General features: G+C 39.8%; 1 pseudogene; it reads right to left on the reverse strand.

Annotated features, from left to right (window-relative positions):
- Nucleotides 1–11,030: 11,030 nt before the first annotated feature.
- On the reverse strand, nucleotides 11,031–11,772 carry LOC136398485 (UDP-N-acetylglucosamine--dolichyl-phosphate N-acetylglucosaminephosphotransferase pseudogene; annotated as a pseudogene).
- Nucleotides 11,773–26,927: the final 15,155 nt, after the last annotated feature.

Below are 26,927 nucleotides of genomic sequence, written 5' to 3' on the forward strand. Positions count from 1 at the left end.
GGGGAGGGTGGCAAAGGGGGTGTAATGGGGGACACATTGTTGAGGGGATGAGGCTGTTAAATTGAGTGGGACACTTGAATCCATGTGTTAACACAATAAATTTTAAAATTAAAAAAAAATAATTAAGAAACAAAACAAAAAATGATAAATGGCTTAGGAATACTCTTAGATGGCAAACCCTATAGAAAAGTAAGGAAATCTAGGACAGTGATTCTACAGAAGGTGAGGGAGAAGCACTCAGACAGAGAAATGTGTGGGGGAATTCAGATAGACTAGTAATGTTATATTTCTTAGGCTGGGTGATAAATACTCAGGTATTCATGTTATTACTTTGTCTATGTTATCTATCTCTGTTATAGTCACATGTATGAATATTTAATATTCTTATGAATATGTATCAACACAAAAAATTTAAACATAAAAATGATTATATAAAGAAAAAATGAGTATGCCAGCCCAGCAAACAGCATATGCAGAGTCATTGGTTCAATGAACAAGGCTCACTCTTAGAACATCTTCTCTTTATCTTTTTACTCTCGTTACTTCAGTTTTATAAAATATTTAAATCTCATTTATATGCTGACAACTTCCAAGTTATATATGTCTAATTTATAACTTCCCTGAACCGCAGACTCAGGCCCCCAACTGCCTTTTTGCCACGTCCATTTGGGTGTCTAATAGGCATCTCAAGCTTAGCCTGTTCATATCGAACTCCTGATACCGGCACTGACACCCCCACCCCCAAGTCCTGCTTCCTCGACAGCCTGCTCCTCCTTGGTGAATAAGAATTTCACCTGTTCAGTTGCTCAGGCAAAAGCAAACAAACATCATGGATTTTTCCTTGACTTCCTTTTCTCATTCCTCACATTAATTCTATCAGGAAATATGTTTTGCTCTACTTTCAAAATATGTGCAGACTCTGACCACTCTCATGACTTCTACCACCACGGCCAAGGTCATCTTTTCTCGTAAAACCACCACTTCCTCCTCCCTCCTTCTCCTTTATAGCTTTTCACATCCCTCAAAGTAAGATCTAAAATGTCCCAGGGCTTTCCATTATCTGCATACTCCTTGCCTCCTGACTTCATCTCCACTGCACTCTCTCTCCATCACCTTGACCTTCTTACTGTTTTATAAGGTAAGCATGCTGCTTTGCCAGAATTTCTGCACTAGCCGTTCCCTCTGCCTGGAATATTCTTTCCACTGACACCGCGCTTGGCTCACTTCCTCAATCCCTTCAGTTTTTCACCAATGACCCCTCCGCCAAGTATGGTCTTTCCTATCCACCCCTCCAATTCCCCCGTCTTCCTTGTTTGTGTTGCAGAGTAGTTACCACTATTTGACATACTATATAGTTTCCATACAGGGAGTGGCAAAGGTAGGATTACAGTTGTTTGTATGGGAAATAATACAATAATTAATAAATAAAAATACAAGAATAAACTCTGTGTTTTGTACCTTTACAACTGTAAATCTATTTTTGCCCCACCCTGTATATATATGTTTATTCAGTCTTTCCAACTAGAAGGCAGGGGTTTTGTCTGCTTGATTCACTGCTGTATCCCCTTGAACTAAGACTTATGCCTATCACATAATACATGATCAATAGTAATTTAATGACTGAAAAGAGGAGAAATGGTGCTTGGAGGGAAACTTCTTTTTTTAAAAAAAAGCTTTAAATGTAACACAAAATAGATGAGAGCAACTTGGAGAGTTATTCTGGAACCAATCATAATGCATATATTTTGTCTTATTAATATGAAGTAAGAATTACATAAGCTTCATTTCTCAATTTAACAAACTTTCATCACATAATAAAGGAGAGTCAACTCTGTCTGCATCCCCAGGGGGCGCTGGATGTCATGCACAGTCACTTAAAGTCAGAGTTTTCAAGATATTCTGGTGTGGGTGTTGTGTTTAAAGTACTATCTCAAATACATACTCACACAAATATAAATAGATACCACACATGCACACATACATACATACATATATACATACTTGTATATACACACAAATATATTCACTACATACATATACACATGAGTTTTTGAAATAAGTAACAGGAGAAATGCAATAAAATCAACATGTAGAGGCCCTGGCCGGTTGGCTCAGTAAGCGTCGGCCTGGCGTACAGGAGGTCCTGGGTTCAATTCCCGGCCAGGGCACACAGGAGAAGTGCCCATCTGCTTCTCCACCCCTCCCCCTCTCCTTCCTCTCTGTCTCTCTCTTCCCCTCCCGCAGCGAGGCTCCATTGGAGCAAAGATGGCCCGGGCGCTGGAGATGGCTCCTTGGCCACTGCCCCAGGCGCTAGAGTGGCTCTGGTCGCAACAGAGCGATGCCCTGGAGGGGCAGAGCATCACCCCCTGGTGGGCAGAGCGTCGCCCCCTGGTGGGCGTGCCGGGTGGATCCCAGTCGGGCGCATGAGGGAGTCTGTCTGACTGTCTCTCCCCATTTCCAGCTTCAGAAAAATACAAAAAAAAATCAACATGTAGAGCTCTCTTGTAACAGCAGAAAAGAGAACAAATGGATTGTTTGTTTGTGATCTTTTGAACTCAGAAACAAATGGATTTATGAACAGCCTTTTCTATTTATAAGTAGAAGGTATTGTCTACATAGATTTTTATTTAGTTGCAGTTTACAACCTATCCACAGAAAATAGTATCTTATAAGCTAAGCATCATCAGAACAGATTTTTAGTTACCTATGAGGCATTTATCCTGAATCAATTGGTTCTTCTATCACATATAGCTGTTTTGGCTGGCCCATCCTAGATAGGAGGACTATTTAAAAAGTTCACCATGATAATCCTTTTACGATACTCTGATGGACCATTTGTAAAGGGATAAGTTTTGTTAGAACTAATGTTCTTAAATCTCAATGGCCTCTGCTCAATAAGTTCAGACATTTGGGCTGCTTAGTAATTTCAGATTTATTTTTAACACCTTGGACTGTGTGTATTCTCAAAGGTCTGTTTGACTGTCCTGATATTTTCAGGGGGAAAAAAACCGCAAAAACCCTTCCAATGAAAAGATACTGCTTACGTGTTTCGCTACAACTCAAGTCTTTCAGAACTGAGGCTCTGTACTAAACATGAGACTTACACGCATATGCAAGTTGGCACACTAGCTCAAGATGTAATTAAAGACACATTTCTCTATGGATTGAAGTGTTTTGTTTAGAAATACATTTCCCATTATACTTTTTGCACATTTTTTTTCAGAAACGTTTCCTTTCATGGTTTCCTTTTTAAAAAACTTATTTAACAGTGTGAGAGGAGGTCTGTTGTGGTTTGGGTGCAGCTACCCCCCGTTGTGGCCCTTCCAATGTTCATGTATTGGAATAATCAGACTCTTTTACTGGAAGCCATTCCGTTTTCCTCACAAAAGCTCACAGGCTTTTGCTTCTTCCATTTTCCCTAAATCTGGGTTGATCGAGAGTATAAATCTCACTCAGGCTTTTGGTTTATACAACTCTGGGAACAAAATGGCCACATATTTTTTAAGGGCTGCCTCCCACGAGTCCAGCGATGTTGTGATAGGGTGCTGCCAACTCTTCTCCTTGTCCTGTTCTGGGATGGCCATTGAGGCGTTGGGAAATAGCTAGAACTGAACGTCTCCTGGACAGAAGAGGCCGTGAGCAAGTGAACATCTCCTTCATGTTCATTGTTCAGCCCTATTCTGGTGAACAGTGCTTTGCGTTGCTGGTGGAAATTCAAGCGTGAAGCCAATTTTTATGCTCTAGATGGCAAAAAAATGCAGCTAATTCTAAAGGGTTTCTCCTTCTTCCCTTGGCAGCTGGTATGTTTACATAGTGGGGATGAAAGGCCTGACATCTGTGTTTACATTTCTACGTAGAGGGTCCCCCAAACCCACAGTTAGGAATCATTTATATCCAAGCACCTCTGCCCCAGAATTACAACAGCAAAGTCTTTCAACTTCTCCTCGGCAAGGGCCTTTGATCTCCCTGTGCAAAATGCTCTCTGATGAGTTGTGATTGGAAGAGGAGGGCTGGGAAGGTTTTATACTTTGACAACTTCCTCCTCTCTCTCCACCCCCGACCATAGAGGAATATGACCCAGACTTTTAAGTACCCAGATCTCTTTCTAGAAATTCCATTGAGTCATCAGAATAAAATTAAAACAGACTGGTGTGACCAAAGCAGTGGGTCTCAAAAAATTTTTGCATTTTTAATCAGCTCTCCAGTTAACTCTGATTTTAATTCCAGGTATATAAGAATCAACTGAGTTGTTCATTAGACATGGAAATTCCAGAACTCTATGGGAGCCAACTGAATGTGGATCTCTGGGTGTGGATTCAGAAATCTGTATTTTTCACATCTTAAGATGTATCTTATGTATATAATTGATTAAGAACCCTTAGGCTAGTTGGCCACTGGAGGTGGGGCTTTTTATTTGAGGGCTACATTATTCTAGTGTCTGTTGCAAGACAGTGTTTCAACCTCTGACCCTTTCAATAAAATGATGGTGGTCTGTCAAGTTGGAATAATTTAAAATGCTGATTAAATGAAATCATTTTCTTTGAATGTTTGAATGTCTTACATATTTTTTCCTGACCACAATATACTATTTTCTATTCATAAATATTTGGCTTGTAAATTGATGCAAAGTACTTCAGTACATTAAGAAATATGTGTGGAACCAAGACTTCTGAAATTTGATCTTGGACTTAATCTAAGTTTGCATTGTTCGGGTGATGCTGTACTCTGTCATCTGAAATGATAGTCTGCTTTTTTTTAAATCAGATTTTTATTGAGGTAACCATAGATTCACATGCATTTGTAAGAAGTAATACAGAGAGATTCTTTGTGTTCTTTATCTAGTTTTCCCCCAGTGGTAACATTTTGTAAAACTGTAGTACAATATCATAACCAAGATATTGACATAGATATAAACCACAGATTTTATTCAGATTCCCATGGTTTTACTGTACTCATTTGTGTGTATGTGTGTATATATGCACCATATAATTTTTATTACATGTGTAGGTTTCAATATCTACCATTCAGTCACATTACTTAACACTGCTCTCATGACAGGGATTCTTGGGTTCCCTTTCTTCTTCTTTTTTTTTTTTATCTATTCATTTTAGAGAGGAGAGAGAGAGAAAGTGGGAGGGGAGGAGCAGGAAGCATCAACTCCCATATGTGCCTTGACCAGGCGAGCCCAGGGTTTCGAACCAGCGACCTCAGCATTTCCGGTTCAATGCTTTATCCGCTGTGCCACCACAGGTCAGGCCTCAGGGTTTCCCTTTCTTAACCATCCCCATCTCTCTCCTGTCCCCTCTCTGAACCTTTGACAACCACGAATCTGTTCTCTACTTCTAAGCGTTAAGTCGTTTCAAAAGTGTTATACAAGTGGCATCATACAGTATGTCAGCCTTTGGGATCGGCTTTTTTTTCAATCAGCATAATTCCCTGGAGATTCATCCAAGTTGTTGCATGAATCAATAATTCTTTCATTTTTTATTGCTGACTAGTATTCCATGATATGAATGTACCACAGTTCATTTAACCATTCAGTTATTAAAAGACATTTGGGATGTTTCCAGTATGGGGCTATTTATGTAAAGCTTCTATGAACATTTATGTACAAGTTTTTGTGTAAACTTTATTATGTAGATATTTTCTTATCAGCCTTTTCAACTTTAAAATTTTGTAGGCCAATCACAAACTTTATCATATTCATAAAATCTTTCTAGTTAACTTATACTATTTTCTTCCTGGATGCCAAAGTAACACTTACCTGAACCAAGCACTTTATCATTTGCCCATAGTCAAAATATTTCACATTGTATGGCTTGCTTTCTCAATGAAACAGAAAGTAGTAGTTTTGTGTGTGTGTGTGTGTGTGTGTGTGTGTGTGTGTATGCAGCTTGTAGTGCCTTCTACAGCTTTAGACATAGCAAATAAATAACCAGATAGACAATATTATTTCTTTTTATTTAATATGATCATTGTGTGTCTCTGACCAACAAAATATATTATATTAAAAACTGTGTGGATACAAGAATACACAAAGAACATGAAAACTCCTTTTGGTGGATTTATAATTTAGCTGGAAAACTGAAGCCAACACTAATGCATTGAAGTCACAGAACAATGAGCTGCTGTGATTTTTAATGCCAAATCCATGGACAGAGAAGAGAAAGGTGAATGTGGGATAGGGAAAATGAAGAAGGTTTCATGGAGGAAGTGAACTTTAGATTAGTCCTTAAAGAAGAAGGTGAATGACATAAAAATTGATGAAAGAGAAGGTTCTAAGGAAAAAAGAAACATTTTAAGCAGTGTTACTGGAGTGCTGTGTGCTGAGATGTTGAAGGAAAGAGTTGGTGATCCCAGCAGGTAGGTGAGGTGTGGCCTGAGTGTGTCAGACCTTGAGAGGCGTGTGTAACGTATTTGTGCTGGTCCCGTCTTCTGGAATAAAAAATTGATAACAAAAGCCCACAAGGACTAAATATGTTAAGGAGGGTCAATATAACTATTGGACTGAACTTTAACTCTTAGTATTAGGACCTGCCTTTAGCTGTTCTGGGAGTTGCTGAACTTGCAGGAAATAGTATGAAGCACTATTTATGCCCAGTAGAATTATGCCCAGTAGATACTTGACTTGCGTGTGATACCTGCTAGAAAGAATTCAAATTGTGTCCACAGACTTATTCAATATTCTAGTAATTACTGAAGGAGGTATGACTAAGAGATTAAAACAATGGCATATTCTCCCCCACCAAAGGAAGGCACCAGCTGCTAAAAGGGCCAAAGTGATGAACATAAACTGGGTTGAAGAAGGAGAAATATTAGTCATGAGCATAAGCTGAAGCTGTACATCACCAGCTCCTGCTACTTTCTCTTCTCTTTTCCCCTCTCCATAACATCTGGAGGATTCTGCTATAAGAAAGTTCTGTGAAAAAAGTTGATCATGGCCCTGGCTGGTAGCTCAGTGGCTAGAGCATCAGCCCAGTGTATGGACATCTTGGGTTTGATTTCTGGTCAGGGCACACATGAGAAGCAACCATCTTCTTCTCTTTCCCTACCTCTCCCTCTTTTCTCTGTCTTTCCTTCTTGCAGCCAGTGGCTCAACTGGTTCAAGCATCAGCCCCAGGCACTGAGGATAGCTGGGTTGATTTGAGAATCAGCCACAGACGGGGGTTGCCAGGTGGATCGTGGTTAGGGCACATGTGGGAGTCTATCTCCCTTCCTCTCACTTAAAAAATAAAGCTAATCACAAGGAGCTAAAGGGGCTGTCTTGTTGGGTATAGTGGAAAAAGTTGCTTAAAATTCAGAGATCCAAGGAAGGATCAGTGGTTTTATAGATAGTAGCCCTGGGTCCAGCTCTGGTCCACAGGCCAAAGATTATAAGAACAGTGGGCATCAGAACAGTGGTGTGATCGTCACCACTATATCACAACTTGGACCTGTAAATAAATCACTTGGAAAGGAGAACTCACATGGGAATCAGAGGCTGAAGATATATGCAATTTTTATAAAGGCAAGGTTGTATGCACTCAATAGTGATGGCTGGGAAGGCTGGGAAGGGATAGGTCCCATGTCTTCGGGTATTCGGGTGAAGACTGAATAGTGAATGTCAATGCCAATCATGTCTTGGATACTGGCTGTGCTGATTTGCAGCCAGCTGCAGAAGAAATTGATATGTATCAACAGCAAAGAGAAGTTAATACACATAGGGTTCTGTTTATGGTTCTGTTCCTTACACTTCTGTGTTTGTTTTATTTCCATTTTTAATTATGAAGGCAGGGCATTTATTAACAAATGTCTAAAGAGCCTTGTTTGTAGTTTTAGATGTCTGCAATAGGAGAATGTTCATAGCCTAAGGGCCTGAAGTAAAAAGCAAAATGTGTGTAATTCCTAAATACTTAAGGAATTTTAAGCACAAATTCACTTAGAGCATTAATGACTTTCATAAAGACAGACATCTAACTTAAAATCAACAAATCATTAGACCTGCAGTAAAAGTGCAAGCAATGCCTAATTAATATACTTGTTGATTATTTTCCTTGATAAAGACATTGGTTATTAAATCTAATGGTGCCTCAGAGATCAACTAAATCATGAGAAAGGCAACCAGCCAATGACTTGAGGTTATTTACCCAAAAAGTGCTTTCTTGCTACTCACCTCCATCAGAATAACATCAATATTGTTATTGTCATTATTATTATTATTTGATCTAATTTCACTCAGATGAATAAATTCAAACTTTCTGGGGTACAGGCATAGCCTCAAAATACTTTATAAGCCCTGGCCAGTTGGCTCAGTGGTAGAGCGTCGGCCTAGCGTGCGGAGGACCCAGGTTCGATTCCCGGCCAGGGCACACAGGAGAAGCGCCCATTTGCTTCTCCACCCCTCCGCCACGCTTTCCTCTCTGTCTCTCTCTTCCCCTCCCGCAGCCAAGGCTCCATTGGAGCAAAAATGGCCCGGGCGCTGGGGATGGCTCTGTGGCCTCTGCCTCAGGCGCTGGAGTGGCTCTGGTCGCAACATGGCGACGCCCAGGATGGGCAGAGCATCGCCCCCTGGTGGGCAGAGCGTCGCCCCTGGTGGGCGTGCCGGGTGGATCCCAGTCGGGCGCATGCGGGAGTCTGTCAGACTGTCTCTCCCTGTTTCCAGCTTCAGAAAAAAAAAAAAAAAAAAACTTTATAAAATAAAGTGAAAGGCAGTGTGATATTAGAAATACATCACGTTTTCTGGCCCTGGCCAGCTGGCTAGTGGATATGTGGACATTGTGGGTTCAATTCCCTGTCAGAGCACACATGAGAATCGGCCATCTGCTTCTCTTCTCCTCCCTCTCACCCTCCTTTCCCTCTTCTCCTCTTGCAGCCAGTGGCTCGATTGGCCTGGGCACTGAGGATAACTCTGTTGATTCGAGCATCGGTCTCAGGTGGAGATTGCCCGGGTGGATCCTGGTTGAGGCAGCTGTGGGAGTCTGTCTCTCTGTCTCTCCTCTTCTCGCTTATAAATAAATAAATAAATAAATAAGTAAATAAATAAATAAATAAATGTATGTTTTCTACTGTTCTTCAATAAAACTCTTTGGGTTCAAATTGCACTCTCAGAGAGCCTTTTTTCACACTCACTCTAACCCACAGAGAAACATGTGCTGCCTTGTGATCATTGTGAGAAGGTTGGCCCTCTAAGTTTGCTTTATGGAAGAGGGGTTTATACAATTCAGCCAAGTTCTAATAATGAGTGAACAGTAGAACTAAAATTAAAAACTAGGTCTATATAACTCTAAAAACTCCCATTATTTTCCCTGTACCATGTTTGAAAGAGATGATCATGACATATGAGTCATCAGCTCTAACCCTTTCTACCAAACATTTTCCATATTATGAAATAACTTCTTCCCTTGAGAAATAAGAAGTAAGTAAGCAAGAAAATTCCTTGAGGAACACAAAATCTTTAATTGCTCCTACTCACTTCTCTTACTCAGGACAAGATTAATTAACTCTAATATTTTCAATTGCATGAGCCTAATTGGGATGGCTTAATAATTGCTTCTTAAAAAGAGAGACTTCTGAGAAAATACCCTGTGAATGAATCTGAACTGTCTTCACTCTTTCCTGATGCCTGAACTTATTTTAGACAAGTCTGTGATAAAAAAAACCCCAACAACAACCCAACATTTTAAATCTGATGGTGAAAACCATTTTTCATCATGTTCACAGATACCATCAAAGTCCAAGAAATTCTGCAGTGTATTAAAATGTATATTAATATAAATGATAGAGTCTCAAACTGCGGTGTGACTCCATGCCCAAAAGAGACAGTCTCCAAACTCGTCGGTTATACCTAGGAGGAGGCATGGCACACAGGCTGTTGATTTGTCAGAAACTTAATTTTCCAGGGCACCCTCCATTGGGGATTGAGAAAAGTCAATAGCCTGGAGTTCACATCACCTTGGACAGCGGCTAGAAGATGGTACAATAAAGAAAGAGACCATTAGCTCTGATAAGCAGTGATTTACCAATCAGATGTGAGAAAAATAAAGAATCGTTAAAATAATAAAATACCGTGAGTCATTAAGGGCTGGCCTAATTAAATAATAGTCCAATGTAAGTGAGAGATTTATGAGCTGCCAGCTGCACAATGTGGATTTATCAAAATAATAGAAATTGACACACATTGTACACATAGCCTCTCTTTAGCTGCCACTTTTAACATTTATCAGGAGATCACCTAGGGAAATATGCCTCCCACATAAACTAGTTGCTAGTCTCTCTGTTGTAACCCAGTCTTCAGTGGAGCATTTATTACCTTGTCCCGCCTGGACAGAAGGGTGATTTTTCTTGAGTCTTATAAGGCTTTCCTCTACGGCAGGCTGCCTTTGCGTGTTTTGTTTTGCTCATTCATGTTTCCAAATAGTGTTAACATCTGAGTGTTTCTTTTGGCAAAATATCTAGAGCAGCAGGCTTCCAAGTGTTGCCCTCCAGGGCCCTTTGGAAGGGTGTGGATTGGGTGAGATCCCTGCATGTCCCTAGTGCTGCACTCTGTGGCCTATTACATCTGCCAGATGGACCTGTGGCCACACAATCCTTGACCACATCAGTCAGTGATTTGAGTGAGAGGATGGCAGCTTCAAGATATAATATGCTTTTCTCCAAAAATAGACTATGTGCTCTATTTCCTCTGTACAACTAGCTTCTGACTTCCCAAAGTCTAAGGACACACGGGGTTCCATGTAATGTGACCACTATTAGTACACTGCAATGTCCACCATTACAAGGTTAGTTTTTGGTTGTTCTATCATTTGCTATCAAATTATTATTCATCTTACTTACATGGTTTAAAATGTTTATTTTCACATCAGCTTTCACTCTTAACAATTTTACTAGCTTAGGCATCAGTGACCACAGGGGAGAGGAAATGATAAAGACAATGTCTAGAGGAGAATGAAGGATGGGAGAGGCCAGAGTCAAGAGGCTGTCTTTGTCTAGAATTAGGTCAGCCTGAGTTAGGAACCCTGGAGACTGTGAAGTAAAAGCAGTGATTGGGGGACTCAGACATCATAGAAGAGTGAGACAGGCCTGGTCAGAATGCAGGTGACAACACTACCCAGTATCTGTAGCAGCAGCAGGACCAGTGTGAGGTTTCTTTGATGCATGGACCTAAAGTCTTAAAATAGCAAGTTAATGAGGATTATGATCTTATACTCAGTGAAGGCACTGTCCTCATTCTCACTCTGCTGCACTTTCACTAGCTGGAGGTTCTCTACTACTTCCTTGTTCCCTTGTTACTTTTAGAATAAAGGTACCCAAGAAAGAGAAGCTCTTGGTCTTGAACTTGGAATAGCTCATCTTCAGTTTGCCTGTCTTGGTATTGAGTCTGGGCACATGATGGCAAAGGCAGAGGTTGATTAGAGGAAGTTGAAGACCTGGAGCAGGAAGAGAAGTAGCATTGTCTTGCTGAAGTATCCCAAGATGCTCACCATAGCAAAGGTCATGCCAGCAAAGTGACAGAGACATCTTCCACAAACACCTATAAAGAGTACTGGTTATGGCAGAGTAATCTCAATGTGGTGAAAAAAAAATAGGGTATCATGAAATGAAAGGAAAAGGCAAGATCATCCTAACAATAACCTTCCAGCTCCATCAGGTTAAAGGTGATGATGGAAACAGAAATGACTAGCAACTGGCCAGCCTCTATGGCATTAATTCCTGTTAGAATATTGATGTCAGGGGTATAGAACACTGACCCATGTAGATATAGTACAGGATTCCTAAGTCCAGATGCAAGCCAAGAATTATAAAATTATTATTTTACAAGATAGTGGGTATTCTGGTTACTTATTGTTGTATAACCAATTACCCCCAAATTTAAAACAGCAACAACAGCAAACATTTACATTGCTCATGAATTTGCAATTTGGGTAGAGCTCTGTGACATCAGTTGGGACTTCTCAATTAGAAATTAAAGGATCCTCTTCCAATATGGTTCACTCACATATCTAGCAAGTTGGTGCTAGCAATTAGCTATGAGATCAACCAAGGCTGTTAGTTAGAGGTCATATTTGTCTCCATCTGGGTCTTGTAATGAGAATGCTTGAGTTTCCTCACTGCATGGAAGCTGGATTTTAAAAATATTTCAAGTGACAGAAAGTGGAAACTACCCTTTAAAACCGGGACCTAGAAACTAGCAACATCACTTCCACCACATTGTATTGGTCAAGCAGTCACAGAGCCTAAGTTCAAAAGAAAAGGCTATAGAGCTCTCTTTTTAATGGGAAGAGGGTGAATTTGCAGCCATCTTTAATCTAGCACAGTGGGTTAAAAATTCAAGTTCTAAAAATGTATCCATTTTTTTTAAACAAAATACTAACTTGTTTGACTAAAGCATATTTACATTTGAAAGCAATTTATTTTTTCACTTTGAATCCTTATGTGAGATAGGCAGAATAAATAATGTTACCATCACTCCATAGGGAGTTGAGACAGAGGGATTTTGACTTGCTTATGGTAACAATACCACTGCGTCAAATCTAGGGAGTTTTGCCTTCTCCCAGGCCTCTAATGCTTCCCACAGCTTTTTCCAGCCTGTGATTGGGGTTTGACCAGTCATACGGACTGGCCTGTGACTCACCATCATTTTAATGGTCAGACCAAGGGACCACGGGTACCCAACTTTTATGATATCCAGCTGCGGAATGTATCCTCACGTCTCTGAGGCCTTACTTATTGAGATCATTGTTCAGTGTTGGTGTACCATCTGTTGTGAGCATCTTCCTAAGTGATTTTCTGGGCTGGCTTCCCTTTGCACGGGGAATGGAGGAGTTGTCAAAAGCCCAGTACATTCTTTTCTGCATTGTAAAGCCATCAGGACTTAATTAGGGAAAAATTCTTCAACAACAATTGATTTGTTCAACTATCATTCAATTTGAAGTACTCTCTTTTTATTAAAAACTACTTGAAAGTTGTTGGATGCCCAGCTTTGGGGTTTTTTTGTTGTTGTTTGTTTTTATTGTTTGTTTGTTTTGAGTACAGTTCCATCTATTTTACATTCTGCCTTTAGCACATTCCTATCATTAGCTTGTAATTGGAAAACTACGTCCAGAGAGAATTTATTACAAACTCTTATTTAACACTGATTCTTTTTAGATAGCTGTAGATTCTGATAACTAAATTAAAAAGTAGAGTAGATTGAACCTGACAGTTTTGAGTTTTTGGAAAGTGTTTTAAACCATTGCTTGGAGTCTAGGCCTTTGGAAAATCGACTTCACGTTTGTTTCTAACTCCTTCCCTGTGAATTTGAAGTCTCTTTTGTGTTTAGAAAAGTTGCAACCATATGTTTCTGATTCATTTATAACTTACATGTAGCGTTAGCTTATGAAGCTATTGTTTTGTAAGAACGTTTACTTTAAAATTGTATGTAAGTCCTTTTTCTTCTTTGAACAGTAAAAATAATTTCTTTTCATATTTTACCTAAAAAATTAAAATAATTAGTTTATTTTCAGACACTGAGCTATTGATAATACTGAAGACATTGTCCCTGTCATCTCTCCATGTTTGCCATAGAGTCAGGTTAGATAAGGATTTGTGAGCACGTCATTGGATCATTGGGCCATGCTTGACTCATTTGTAACTGGTGCTTCTCCAGAAGCTAAAAAATATTAATTCACCTGGCTATGCACTTACCTGGTTATTACAAAGTTTTAGAAATCAAAAGAACGATAGTTCCACATGGAAAGATAAAGACCTTTGTAAGCCCAAGAAAGAAATAACTTATATGGATTAACTGCAGGTCAAAATAGGAAGGATATAAGAAAATAAAAACTTTGAGAAACTAAATCCTAGGAGAGAGCTAGCAGAGAACAGGTAAGGGTAGGGCGTGTAATGAATATTATAGCTGTGTTTCTAAACTTGGTTAGTAATAAGAGTCACTGGGATAGGCACCTGTTTCAAAACTACAGATTCCTGGGCCTCAAGATGAGTTAGTCTGGGCACCTGTGTTTTTTGTTGTTTTTTTTAATGTATTTTTCTGAAGCTGGAAACCGAGAGGCAGTCAGACAGACTCCCGCATGCGCCCGACCGGGATCCACCCGGCACGCCCACCAGGGGGGGATGCCCTGCCCATCCGGGGCGTCGCTCTGTCGTGACCAGAGGCACTCCAGCGCCTGGGGCAGTGGCCAAGGAGCCATCCCCAGCGCCCAGGCCATCTTTTGCTCCAATGGAGCCTCGGCTGCGGGAGGGGAAGAGAGAGACAGAGGAAGGAGAGGGGGAGGGGTGGAGAAGCAGATGGGCGCCTCTCCTGTGTGCCCTGGCCGGGAATCGAACCCAGGACTTCCGCACGCCAGGCCGAAGCTCTGCTCTACCGCTGAGCCAACTGGCCAGGGCAGCACCTGTGTTTTTAAAAGCACTTCAAGTGATTCTGGTGATCAGCTTAGCTTTTGAAAATAATTTGTGAACTCTTCACGCACACACGAAAGCACAGTTATTAAAAAGAAATTGAGGTCCAATCTGGGCCATGGAATTCTAGCCTCATCCCCTGAAATGTGACTCTGCCCTTCTTCCAACTCTAAGAATACATTTCAAGAAGAGGGCTAAGGCTAGGGGGGAAAGGGGCAGAAAGAAACCTTGCTTGGGACGGATGGGGGGATGACACGGGGTGTAGATGGTGTTATAGTGAGCTGTACACTAGAAAAATGTATAGTTTGGTGAACTATGTCACTCCAATAAATTAAAAAAAACAACAAATAAACAACGACAAAGAATAGATTTCAAGTACATTAGTAGCTTTATTTCTGCATTCATCTACACAATAGAGTCTCTCCCACCAGGTCTCAAATCAGGGCCTGAGGTCAGAGGACAAAACAAAATGGCTGGCTATTAAGATCTCTAATTGTAAAGAAGTGTTTTCCTGGCATTCCTTTAATCTTTTGCTTCCAGCTCACAGCTTTACTATGTGCTTAATAATGAAAATTCAGTGTCATCACTGGGGCATTGACAGATGCTTTAATCTCTTAAACTAGGATTATATTATGTACATTTCATTGCCTTTTGGAATCTTGTCAATGCCGTCAATGGAATTTCTCAATTGTCTAAATGGAGTCCAATAAACAGGTTGGTGATTGCACCAAGTCCAGTATGTGGGGAAGAACCCTGATCTGGGAAATCCACTCTTCCAGTCAGGGCAGTGCCTTCCCCACATCTGCCTTGAGGAACACCCAGTACCAGCATTGATTTTGAGTCTCAAGATAATATGTGGGAATGAGTCCAACTTGATTTTTAGCAATTAAATTCACCATGTAAAAGCTCTTCTTAGAATTTTACTAGACTAGCATTACCAACAGCCATTAATGAGCCAAGCTCTGTGCAATTTTATAAATGAAGGGATTCAGGCTATCATTATGTGTAAATCCTCCCAAATTACCTGCTCTAGTCAGAAGACATGATATGAAAGAGAAAACAATAATGTTTTGGAAAATGATGACATTCTGTAAATAAAATCTGGCAGCAAATGTTCTTGGCCAAACCAATGCTCAAGTCTTCATGCCACAATTTATTGCTACATGAATCAGAAATCAAGGCTTTCTCAATCATTCTCATACACCTGAACTGTGCCATTGTTAACAGAGTCTGAACACTCCACAGGTACCTAGACTGTTAATGCAATAAGCCACAATGACTATAAATGGTTGAAGAGGAAAGTAAATTAGTTTTCTTGAAATTTTCTGGAGAATTGAGTTTACATGAACTAGAATGTATGAGACTGCCAGAGGGTGTGGGGGTTAGGGAGTTGGAGAAATGGAATTATTATGACTTCCATGTCCATAGGGGCTTTTCTGTTCCCTGGGTGATGGCAAACACCAAACACTGAAAGTATACATTGGCAAGGAGACATTGTTGCTGTAACTGCTTCACATTCAGCTTCTTTCATGACTTTTTCCATCTCCACGGAGTGATGCATGCATTCAGTGATGCTGAATCTGCTTCCGGAACTCCTTCCAGCCCATCCCTCCACTTGTCTGCTAACTATCCAACCAAATATCAGAGAAGTGTAAAAATATCCAAGTGTCATGCTCAAGGAACTATGATTGCTACTGGTGCTGTTTAGCAAAACACCTTGATAGGATATATTTTTGTTGTGGAAAGTTAAGCCCCGAGTCAGAATCTAAAGGGAAGAAGCCAACTAAGGGGAAACTGAATTGCACTTCCATGAAAATAAAAAATCTGGGAACTTTTTTGTGTAAGCATCAAGAAAGAGGGAATAAGGGAGGCCCAGAATAAAGAAGGATTGAGATCGAGCTACAAGGAGATCAAGGGACAGAGACTAGAATACCAACATGCTGGATGTATTGGAGTGGGCAAGAGCTATGAGCAAGGGATTTTCATAATAGCAACACTTAATATTACATTTTAAATTGTTTGCTGCACTGTTCCGTGCTGGAACTTAAGCCCCATGAGGTACCACTGAACTTGAGTAAAGTCAGCTACAAACACCTCCTTGTGTTGGCGATCCTTTGGCAGAGGAATTAATAGGATATGGGTCTGCATTCCACATTAGGGTAAATCTAGGGTGGTGAGAAGATTGTCACAGGACATGAGGAACTGGGTAGAGTCAGAATTCAGACAGAGCAGAATATCAGAGTAGGAGAGAATTAAGAAACAACTAAGGCCCTGAGACCCCTCTGCTATTGTCTGAGCTGCCATTCATCTCACAGGGCCCACTAAGATAATCTTTCAACTGGTCTTGCTGTTGTCTCTCTTGTCCATTATCTACAACAGCAAAGGGCAAAAATTTATAAAATGTAATTAGAAGGTAGAGGAATAGGACTTCCCTACTATCATCCTTCCACAGAACATTGATTTTGACAACATACAGATGAAAGTTCCTTTTTGGGAGTCTGGTAGTTCAGTGAAGAAATTCCGGCACACTCTCAGAGCAAAAAAATCTACAAATACCTAATTTGAGGAAGGTAAAAAGAACAGTTTCACTTACCCATGCTACCCCTTCCCAAAGCACCAGAGTTTAATGCCAAGATAGACTCTCTCAGCCTGTGACTTTCCCGTGGGGGAAAGTGAGAGCACAGTGCATGAATGACCAGCTTCTCTAGTTTTTGGGATGCTTCCCAAGAGACTCACTTCTTTTTCATCCCGCTCAGAATCCAGAGGTGACTAAATAGGTGAAGTGTTGGAAAGCTGGTAGCAAGTAGGACTCAGAACTCATCAATGGGCCGTGGATCTTACTACCATGTTTTGTGGAGGTCATCAGGAAGCTGCACATGAGCCGCTTGGGACTTATCACCTGTGGACCTCCCAGTACCCCACCTACCCATCCCTCAGGTTGGCTCCAGAGAATGCAAGCTTTTACAGATGGCCATGACCACACAAAGAAAGCTAGCCCGACTCCGTAGGATTGGGAGGAGGCCCACAAACTTGAGCGATTCAGGAAACTTCCCTGGGATGCTCTTGGCAGTAATCTGACTTTTCAAGATTGATAGACAACATATACTCTAAAAAATTTCCTCTCAAGGGGGAACAAGAAGTATGGACACCAGAAAAAAAGAATGCTACAGGCCAATATCTTGATGAATATAGACAGAAAAAATCCTCAACAAAATATTTATACTAGCAGATTGAACTCAATAGCATATTAAAAGGATCACACACCATGATCCAGTGGGATTTATCCTTGGGATACAAATATGGTTCAACATAACCAAATCAATAAATGTAATATACCATATTAACAGAATAAAAGATAAAAATCATATGGTCACCTTGATAGATACATTTAATACAATACAATATACTTTCACAATAAAAATTCCCAGCAATTTAGGTATAAATTTAGATATATCATATACTTCAATATGATAAAGGCTGTATATGGCAAGCCCATAGCTGGCATCCTACTCAATGGTGAAAAACTGAAAGGTTTTCCTCTCAGATCAGCAGAGAGGCTGCTGATCCCATCAGGGGAACTGGCCCACTCTCACCATTCTGTTCAACATGTACTGGAAGCCCTAGACAGAGAAGTCAGTTAAGGAAAAGAAATAAAAAGCATCCAAATTAGAAAGAAAGAAGTAAAATTATCTCTGTTTGCAGATGGCATAAACCTATATATAGAAAACCCTAAAGGCTCCACCAAATCACTGGTAGAATTATTAAAACAGTCAGTGAAATTGCAGGATGAAAAGTCAACATATAAAAGTCAGTACTATGCCCTAATGACAAAGTGCCTGAAAAAAGAATTAACAAATTAATTCCTTTTACTATAGCATCAAAAAGAATAAAATACTTAGAAATAAATTTAATCAAAGAGGTGAAAAGTCAATACTCTGAAATATATAAAGCATTAATAAAAGGAATTCTAGAAAATACAAATAAATAGAAGGATATTTCATGTTAATAGATTAGAAGAATTAATATTGTTAAGATGCCTATATTACCCAAAACATTCACATTTATTGCAATACATATCAAAATTTCAAAGGCATTTTCCCTGAAAAAGGAAAAAAAAGTCCTGAAAGTTTATATGGAACAAAAGATCCCATAGCTGAAATAACCTTGAGCAAGAAGAGTTGAAAGTGTCAAAATTTATTATTTCAAACTATATCACAAAGTTATAGTAATCAAAACAGTATGGTATTGGCATAAAAACAGACATGTAGACCAGGGTAATATAAGAGAGCCTCTAGAAATAAAGCCATGCATAAAAGGTCAACTAATTTTCAACAAAAGCACTAAGACTACACAATGGGGAAAGCATAGTCTCTTTAATAAATGGTTTTGGAAAACTAAATATCTACATGCAAAAGAATGAGATTGGACTCAACTTACACCAAATGCAAAAATCAACTCAAAATGTACTAAAGGCTTAAATATAAGAACTAAAACTATAAAACTCCTAAAAGAAAACAGTATGAAGTGTCTTTAAAAAATCAAAACAGCCTGACCTGTGGTGGCGCAGTGGATAAAGCGTCGACCTGGAAATGCTGAGGTCGCCGGTTCAAAACCCTGGGCTTGCCTGGTCAAGGCACATATGGGAGTTGATGCTTCCAGCTCCTCCCCCCCTTCTCTCTCTCTGTCTCTCCTCTCTCTGTCTCTCTCTCTCTCTCTCTCTCTGTCTTTCCCTCTCCTCTCTAAAATGAATAAATAAAAAATTAAAAAAAAAAAAAATCAAAACACATCTATCACATGACCCAGAAATTTTACTTCTGAGTATGGCATGTGAAAAAAACCCCAAAACACAAATTTGAAAAGATGTGTAAACTTCCATATTAATTACAGTATTATTTACAATAGCTAAGATATAAAAACAGCTAGGTTCGCATCAATAAATGAATAATGAAGATGCTTTATATATATATATATATAAAATATTATATATATAATTATATACATTGTTTATGTATACACAAACAGTGGAATACTACTTAGCCATAAAAGAAATGAAAGCTTGCCATTTGCGACAATGTGAATGGACAAGTATCAAAACCACAAACCTTGTGTTTCAAACTCTTGCTTTCTGTTCTTTACCCTGCTTCATTTTTCTTCAGAGCACCTTTCATCACCTTTAATTTTATTTATTTCTTTAGTTAGGTATTGCCTAGCTCAGACTCTGTGGTTGTCAGCTTCTAAAATGGTTCCCAGAGATCCCTGTCTGCTGGTACTTAGGCCCTTGCACAAACTCCAGTCATCTGGAGTGTCAGCTGGACCTAGTCGCTCCTTTCTAAATGAACAGAACTCAGCAAACGTCAAGCTCAGCAAAGGTTACAGAAAGCCTGTGACTTCCTTCTTTTCTTCCTGCCCTGTCTCTCTCTCTCTGGGAGTCATTGCTCTAGAGCCCAGCAGACTGCCATGTTGTGAGCAGCCCATGGAGAGGCCCACACGGCAAGGGGCTGACATCTCTGCCCTACAGCCAGTGAGACCCGTGACTTAGAAACAGATACATGAGGGAGTCAGTTTCTCTCCCAGTGAGGCCTTGAGGTGACTGAAGCTCTAGTTGACACTTTTTACCCTTGTGACTCTGGATCAGAAGCTCCCAGCTAACCCTCAGAAACTATGAGATAATAAATGTGTGCTGTTTGAACTGGCTAAGGTTTGGGATAACTTGTTACAGAGCAATTGATAACTGACATCTCCACTGGAATGTGAGTTCCATGTGGGAATGAACTTTCTCTGTCTTGCCTGGAACTCTTTCCCAAGCAGGTAGAATGCTGCCTGGCACACAGGGGCACTCAATACCATTGAGTTTCAATGAGTCAGAATGTGGGGTTGGGGTGGAGGGTACCGGCTTTTACAAAATACATGGACGGAAGTTTGAGCCAATGTGGATGGTTAAAGCTAAGGCTGTTCTTAGGGTCAAAGCGACTCCAGAAGTCTTAGGAGTACTCAAGTATAAGACATTCTGGTAATCCCAGACTCCTAGCGCTCCTGACTGTGATCATTGGCACTGGGCCAAGTTGCTTAGCAAACCTTCACTGAGTGTCCGGCCAGGCTCAAGCTGGGAGTGAGGAAAACTTTCCACAGTCACTGTGAGCCTTTGGAAGAATGACTCAATCTCCCACACATTTCTCATCTGCAAAGACCTCACAGTGCTGTTGGTAACACATAGAATAAAATTCATACTGGACTATGGTTTGTTCTCAATAAATGGTGGTCTCTTTCTCTGGCACTTATTATATGAGGGGATAAGATTTATACCTAAGAAAGATAACTAATGTGGGTGTGATGTTTGTAATGTAAGTACCAGGTGATTTTGAGACAGGAGTTATAATGACATAATTATTTTCTGCTGCTTCTTTCTATAGTGCAGGGTGTTGGGTGCACACCTGTCACTTAGGAATGCCACTAAACTCTATACTTTTTCCTCATTGATTAATGCTAGAATGGAAATAAAACCTGCTAAAAAGCATTAGTAATCCCAACTTTGCTGTCAAGAACCTGGAAAATGTGGCAAAAAAATGACAAGAATGTAACAGATTTACTCTTATTATTGCTTAATGATCATAGTGATAATTTCATGAGGTCTGAGGAAAGTTCACTGTTCTTAAAGCCTAAGTATCAATTTCCAGGAAAGATTGAGTGGGCTCCTCAGTTCATAACTCCACGGGAAGAGTCTCACTGAAAATGATGACTTCCTCCTCATGGCTTACTCTAACTACACTACATAAAGAATTCTTTGAGATTTGAAGGAAAACTCCTACTGCTATTACTACTAACAAATACTTTTATTTTGCTATGTGCTGACTAATATTTAGACCATGAGTAGCTCTTTGGGAAGACAAGGGGAAAGAATGGATGTGAAATTGTTTTAGAAATTCCTAGGTTTCTGAAAAAAAATTTTACTTCTAAAGGAAAATAAGAGCATAATAGGAACCACACTGGGATCAACACATCCAATGCCACGGAGAAAAAGTGACTGTAGCTGTCTGCACATATGGGCGAGTTATTCAAGCTGGTTCAAAAATTCCATTTTCCGTCAGTGGTCTGGGTGTCCACGTGGTGACAAATGAGCCAAGCAGGGCTTTGGAGGTGTTGGCGCCACCAGTGAGTGCCAGATGCAATGTGGTGAAAGTTCTGATTTGTACCTTTCAGACCAGAGGTTCTTGCCAGAATGGATGGGTCCTCCTGGCCACCTCTTGTAAGAGCAGCCACAGGTATTCAGTTGAAACCTGTGGGTGAGAAAGACATAAACAGGTGCTATAAATTTGTCAGACCAGGAAGCCACAGGCCGTTTAGTAAATGGTAAATCCAATGGCCCAGAAAAACAAAAGGGTCACTTTTCATCAGAATGATCAGGCTTATTCAACAAATATTTATTGAGCGCCTCCTCTCTGCCAGGCTGGTAATAGAGGCTGACAAGTTCTCTTTTTTATAAAAGAGTGAGGGAGCAAAACCCTAAATCACCTGGCATGGTGTGGACCTACCTGTGCACTGCTACCTGATGGAAAGGAAGAGCCATGTCATGGGGACAGGCCCAGCAACCTGAACATTGTGGCATCCATTCTGCCCGTGACTCTTGGGGATGATGCTTTAACAGGGTGAGCTTGCTATTGGGGCAAACTCGAGCAAAGACCATCCAGCTTTTGGAGGAAATGCAGCTTTCTCTGTAACATTTCTCAAACAAGTCAATAGTCTCGTTGGAAATAAGAAAGCATCACTTTTAAACTAAAATCTGAGTTTGTATCTTTGAATAGCTACTGTAGAGTCATAAAGCTAAAAAGGATGTTGAAAGTTAATTTACTCAGCACACATTTGGCTTACACTGCTCTAAAAAGATGGCAATATCTGCCCTGGCTGGTAGCTCGGTTGGTTAGAGCATCGTCCCGAAGTGCAGAGGCTGCTGTTTTGAGCCCTGGTCAGGGTACATACAGGAACAGGTCATCCCTCTCTCTCGCTCTCTCATTCCCTTTTTCTCTTGCTAAAATCAATAAATAAAGATGTAAAAAATATTTTTTAAAAGATGAAAATGTTACTAATTATAGCAAGCCTTCTGAGAAGGGGAGACTATTGCTCCTTGTAGCAACATATTGTTGTGTATTGTTGCCTTCATAGTTAATGACTTTGTAAATCATAGTTAACTGAAGTCCCTCCAGCAGCATTTTGTATGTGGATGGTTGAACAATCATTCATTACAAGCCACATGTAATAACAATTATTTAATTGTCACCTCAGTGTTTTTCAGATCCTATTCTTCCTAATTTTTTCTTGATAACACTAGTGTTTGCAAATAAGCATGCTGAATGGGACGCAAGAATTATGCTATTGAGTTGTTAATATGTGGCTGACATTGAACTAAGCTAGAGCATCTTGATTACTCCTTACAAGACTTTGAGGTAAGTTCAATCATTTCCCCCATTTCCAATGGAAAAACCGAGGCTTTCAGAGAAGTTCATATTTTACAGGAGGCCACAGACAGGAAGTGATGGACTAAGATGTGAATATATAACAAGGCCAAGTTTTTCAATTAATGGTAGAGATAAGATTGCCTATCTTTTACGCTAATAGATCTACCTATTAAGTTGAGTTGTTGGTTAATCAACATACTACTTTTAAAAATAAACTTGCTCATGTTCTAATGCCCGGTGTCACTCAAGTGTTTGCAAAACCAGGGGATTATTTTCCCACTCTTACTCTTTTTCTAACTATAAACCCTTGTTTAAACCTTTGTTTAATTGGCAACTTCAAATCCATAAAAATAATGGCTGCTGTTACAGCTGATACTTTTGCTATTTTCTTTGGGCATTCAAGTCTTTAAACTTATCTGTTTAAACCAGAAGCTCTTAATCTTGGCTGAGCATTAAACTCACTTAGGGGAGCTTTTAAAGATCCTGATGCTGGGGCCACACCCAAGATCAATTAAATTAGATCTCTGTGGTTGATAATCCTCATGATTACCATGAGTATCCAAGGTTAAAACCACTCCTTTAAATAATTCTTCCTAGACTTACTCTATAGAGAAGCTCCTTGACTTACAATGGGGTTGCAGCCTGATAAACCCATTATATAATAAATTGAAAATATCATAAGTCAAAGAGGCATTTAATACAACTAATCTAGTAAACATCATAGCTTAGCCTAGCCTACATTATATGTACTTGGAACATTTATATCAGCCTACAGTTGGGCAATGAGTTTTATCTCAAGAGTAACTGTGTTCTTTTTTTTCACCAGGAGCAGAAAACATAGCTGGACATTTTATAAAAATGATGGAATATGAAAAAAAAGCAATATGCAAAAAAACATGGGCAACACAGCACACTAGAGTATCAGTTGTTTACCCTGTTGATCGCATGCCTGACTAGGAGCTGCGGCACACTACTACTGTCCAACTGACGAGAAACTATTGTACTGCATGTCACTAGCCCAGGAGATCAAAACTCAAAATTTGAAGTATGGTTTCTATTGAATGCATGTTGTTTTCCTACCATTTTAAAGTAAAACAAAAATCTTAAGTCTAACCATCATAAATTGGGGACCACCTGTACATCCATTTCACCTGGGGCCTATTCTAGCTTTCACTCAGCTGGCTGGAACTATGAGTTGGCCAATTCAGCACCCCTTCCCAAATGCCATCTCAGTGCCCGCCTCTATCGAGAGGCTGAAGAAGCTGAGCAGTCTCTTTTCCAGACTTCCTTGAAGAGGGAGCAGCTCTATGATACAGTCCTGGCCAACAACAAGAAAGTGACTGTTGAGGGTTTCTGGGAAGTTCAGTCATTCAGATGTCTCCAATAATGAGTTAGTTCAGGTAGTTGGATTTTTCACTTCTAATTTGAAAGTTTTATATTTAACTAAATGTTTCTATAAACATTGGTAGAGCATGTGACTTGAATTAGAGGTAATTTAAACTGGAAATCAAGGGAGAATTTGGTCTCTTCTTGTTGAAGCCTTAAACTCTGTTTCCTTGTAGAGCCCTCGGTTTCATGACAAAATTGTGCTACAGGGAAAGTAAAGGCCAAGAAATTTGGAAACCCCGGAGGTTTTCTTTGAAATTCTGGGGGGCAAGGGAGATAATATGATTTTTAAAAAAATGCTTGTCAGACATGATTTTCATGTTTGACTTATGATATTTATAGGGAGAAACCAAGGGCTTATGGGTAATCTAAAATGTCAAGGTAGCAAGCACTGGATCTGAGCCTGTATGTTTACAATACGTGTGTGCATATATAATACATTGGCTCATTTTTTGTGTAACTCTTTGTTGAAGTATAATGTACAGACAGAAAAGTGCACGTATTATAAAAAAGAGCTCAAAGAATTTTCACAACCTAACACATCTTTGTACTAAAACCTAGGTCAAGAAATAGAACATTATCAGGACTCTAAGAGCTCCCTTGTTCTCCCTTTGAAGGACCACCCCCTGGACCAAGACCAAGGGTAACCACTAGGCTGCCACTTCTTTTCTTTTAAAAAAACCTGTTTTTTAAAACAAACCCATGCATGGAAGTACAAGGTCACTGCTCCTCTTGTTTCCACATGCCTCTATTGAGGAGGGGAAGTCAAACCTGTTCAGCGGCACATTTAATTACGGGAAAATGAATAGAAAGAAATAAAATCCAGACCAACAAAAAAAAGATTTAAGTTGGCATCACTTTCCATATAATTGTGATGCCGGCAGACACTCAATAAACATATCAGCATTGTTAAAATGATTTATCAGCCAAATAGTTGAATGTAAAATATTATCAATACAGGTGTCATCATTGATCTTTCTTGGGTCTCACCGCTGAAGAATGGGGCTGCTAGATGATTTCAACAAACAATGCTTGACAGGAAACCAAAGGCAACAAGGCACAGGGACAGACAGCTGACAAATGCAGTATGGGGCCATTAAAGCATGTGATGAATTTGCCAGGAAAGTATATATTTGTGCAAGAGGTGAGCTCATATCTCCCATAAATTTGTCAGCCGTGACACAGTGTTCTCCGGCTTGGCATGAGTAATGCCTTGCTATTTGCTGCCTTTGTCTGGCAAAAGCTCTATCAGTCACTCCAGGGTTATTTACAAAGAAACATGTCTATCAGTTACAAGGACATGACTTTGCCGCTAAAAGATAACAAAAGAGGAAATCAGGCAGTGGCCTCTCAGCGAGGGATGCGTCTTTTCCAGACAAGCTTTGGACTGGAATGAATCAGATGGACGGCAATTGGCCGGGCTGGCCCTGTGCCTAGCATGACCAGTCTTAGTACATTTATCCACACTGATTAGATTAGAAATTATTAATAGGGGGCTATGGAGTAGAGCAAAAGGTCATTTAGAGTTTAATTCTGTTCTCAGATAACTTCATTTTGGCTGATGGGATTGTTATTGTAGGGGTTTTATATGTTTATAGGAAACAATATACTCAATAATGAAGTCATGCCTCCTTCTGCAAGGTCAGGAAAGCTATTGTGTAGCTAGATTGAAGTCTTCACAATTGTGTTAATTAAGTAACAGTGATTGGGCTTGGTCTCCTCTTGAAATGCATTTAAGGGCCTAAAAGCTGCTGAGAATGTATTCTTTCAATATAAATATATAGGAAAGTAAGTGAGACCAGAAAGCAGCTTTCGATTGAGTAAACAGAAGAGCTGACATGAAGCTTTTACTTACGGAAGGGGGGAGCCTGGTTGGCAGATGTAACTTCTTGCTCCATAAATATAAATGTCTTGTCAGTTTTGGATTAAATGTAACAGGTCCCTTTTTCTTTACTCAATTCCTGATGAATCTGAAAGGCGAAGTTATAGAATTTGATGTTGATGGAACATTATGTCTCATCAGTTATTTTTCCCTCCCAGGCCTGCCTGTTTGGGCAAGATGGACAGTGTGTAGTAATAGCCACCTCCTTCTCAGATAAAGGGCCATTTCCTTGGTCTTGCCTAATAGGCCAGGGCCATTAGTGACAGGGAGCTCAGCTTTGTCCTCCGCTGTGAGTCCTCTTTTTTGGAGCATTTATAATTCTGATATTAAATTTGTTGAAGGTGGTTGCAATTTTGTTTGTTTGGAGAGACAACAAAATCTCTTTTAAACAGCAAAAAAAAAAAAAAAATGTAATTGACTTTAAATGAAGAGTGAGCTCATGAAAAGCAGTTCATTGGCATATGTTTCTTAAAGACCACAAAAGACATTTGGGTTCCATTTATAAACAAATCACCTTCCACTTGTCTCCAGATGTAGTCATATTCCTTTAAGGAGAACACTGAGGTAAAACTTGGTGACTAAATCCTGCTTTCCAACTCTCCCCCAACCTTTCTCCTCCCAATACACACACACACAAGAAAACCGCCAACTTGAGACAGAACTCGGTTTTCCTAATAGGAAGACTATTACCCTTTGAGTAGTGAGTTTTTTTCATGCTTGCTGACCCCTGGGAGTGAGTTATTTTCAAAAAATAAAATTAGTTCCAGTTCCAGTTTTATTAACTTAAAATCATGTTTGTTTGATAATCAATTTATGGAAGCAAGAAGAACATACAT

The sequence above is a fragment of the Saccopteryx leptura genome, chromosome 3 (genome assembly GCF_036850995.1).
Source record: "Saccopteryx leptura isolate mSacLep1 chromosome 3, mSacLep1_pri_phased_curated, whole genome shotgun sequence".
In the NCBI taxonomy this organism is placed as follows: Eukaryota; Metazoa; Chordata; class Mammalia; order Chiroptera; family Emballonuridae; genus Saccopteryx; species Saccopteryx leptura.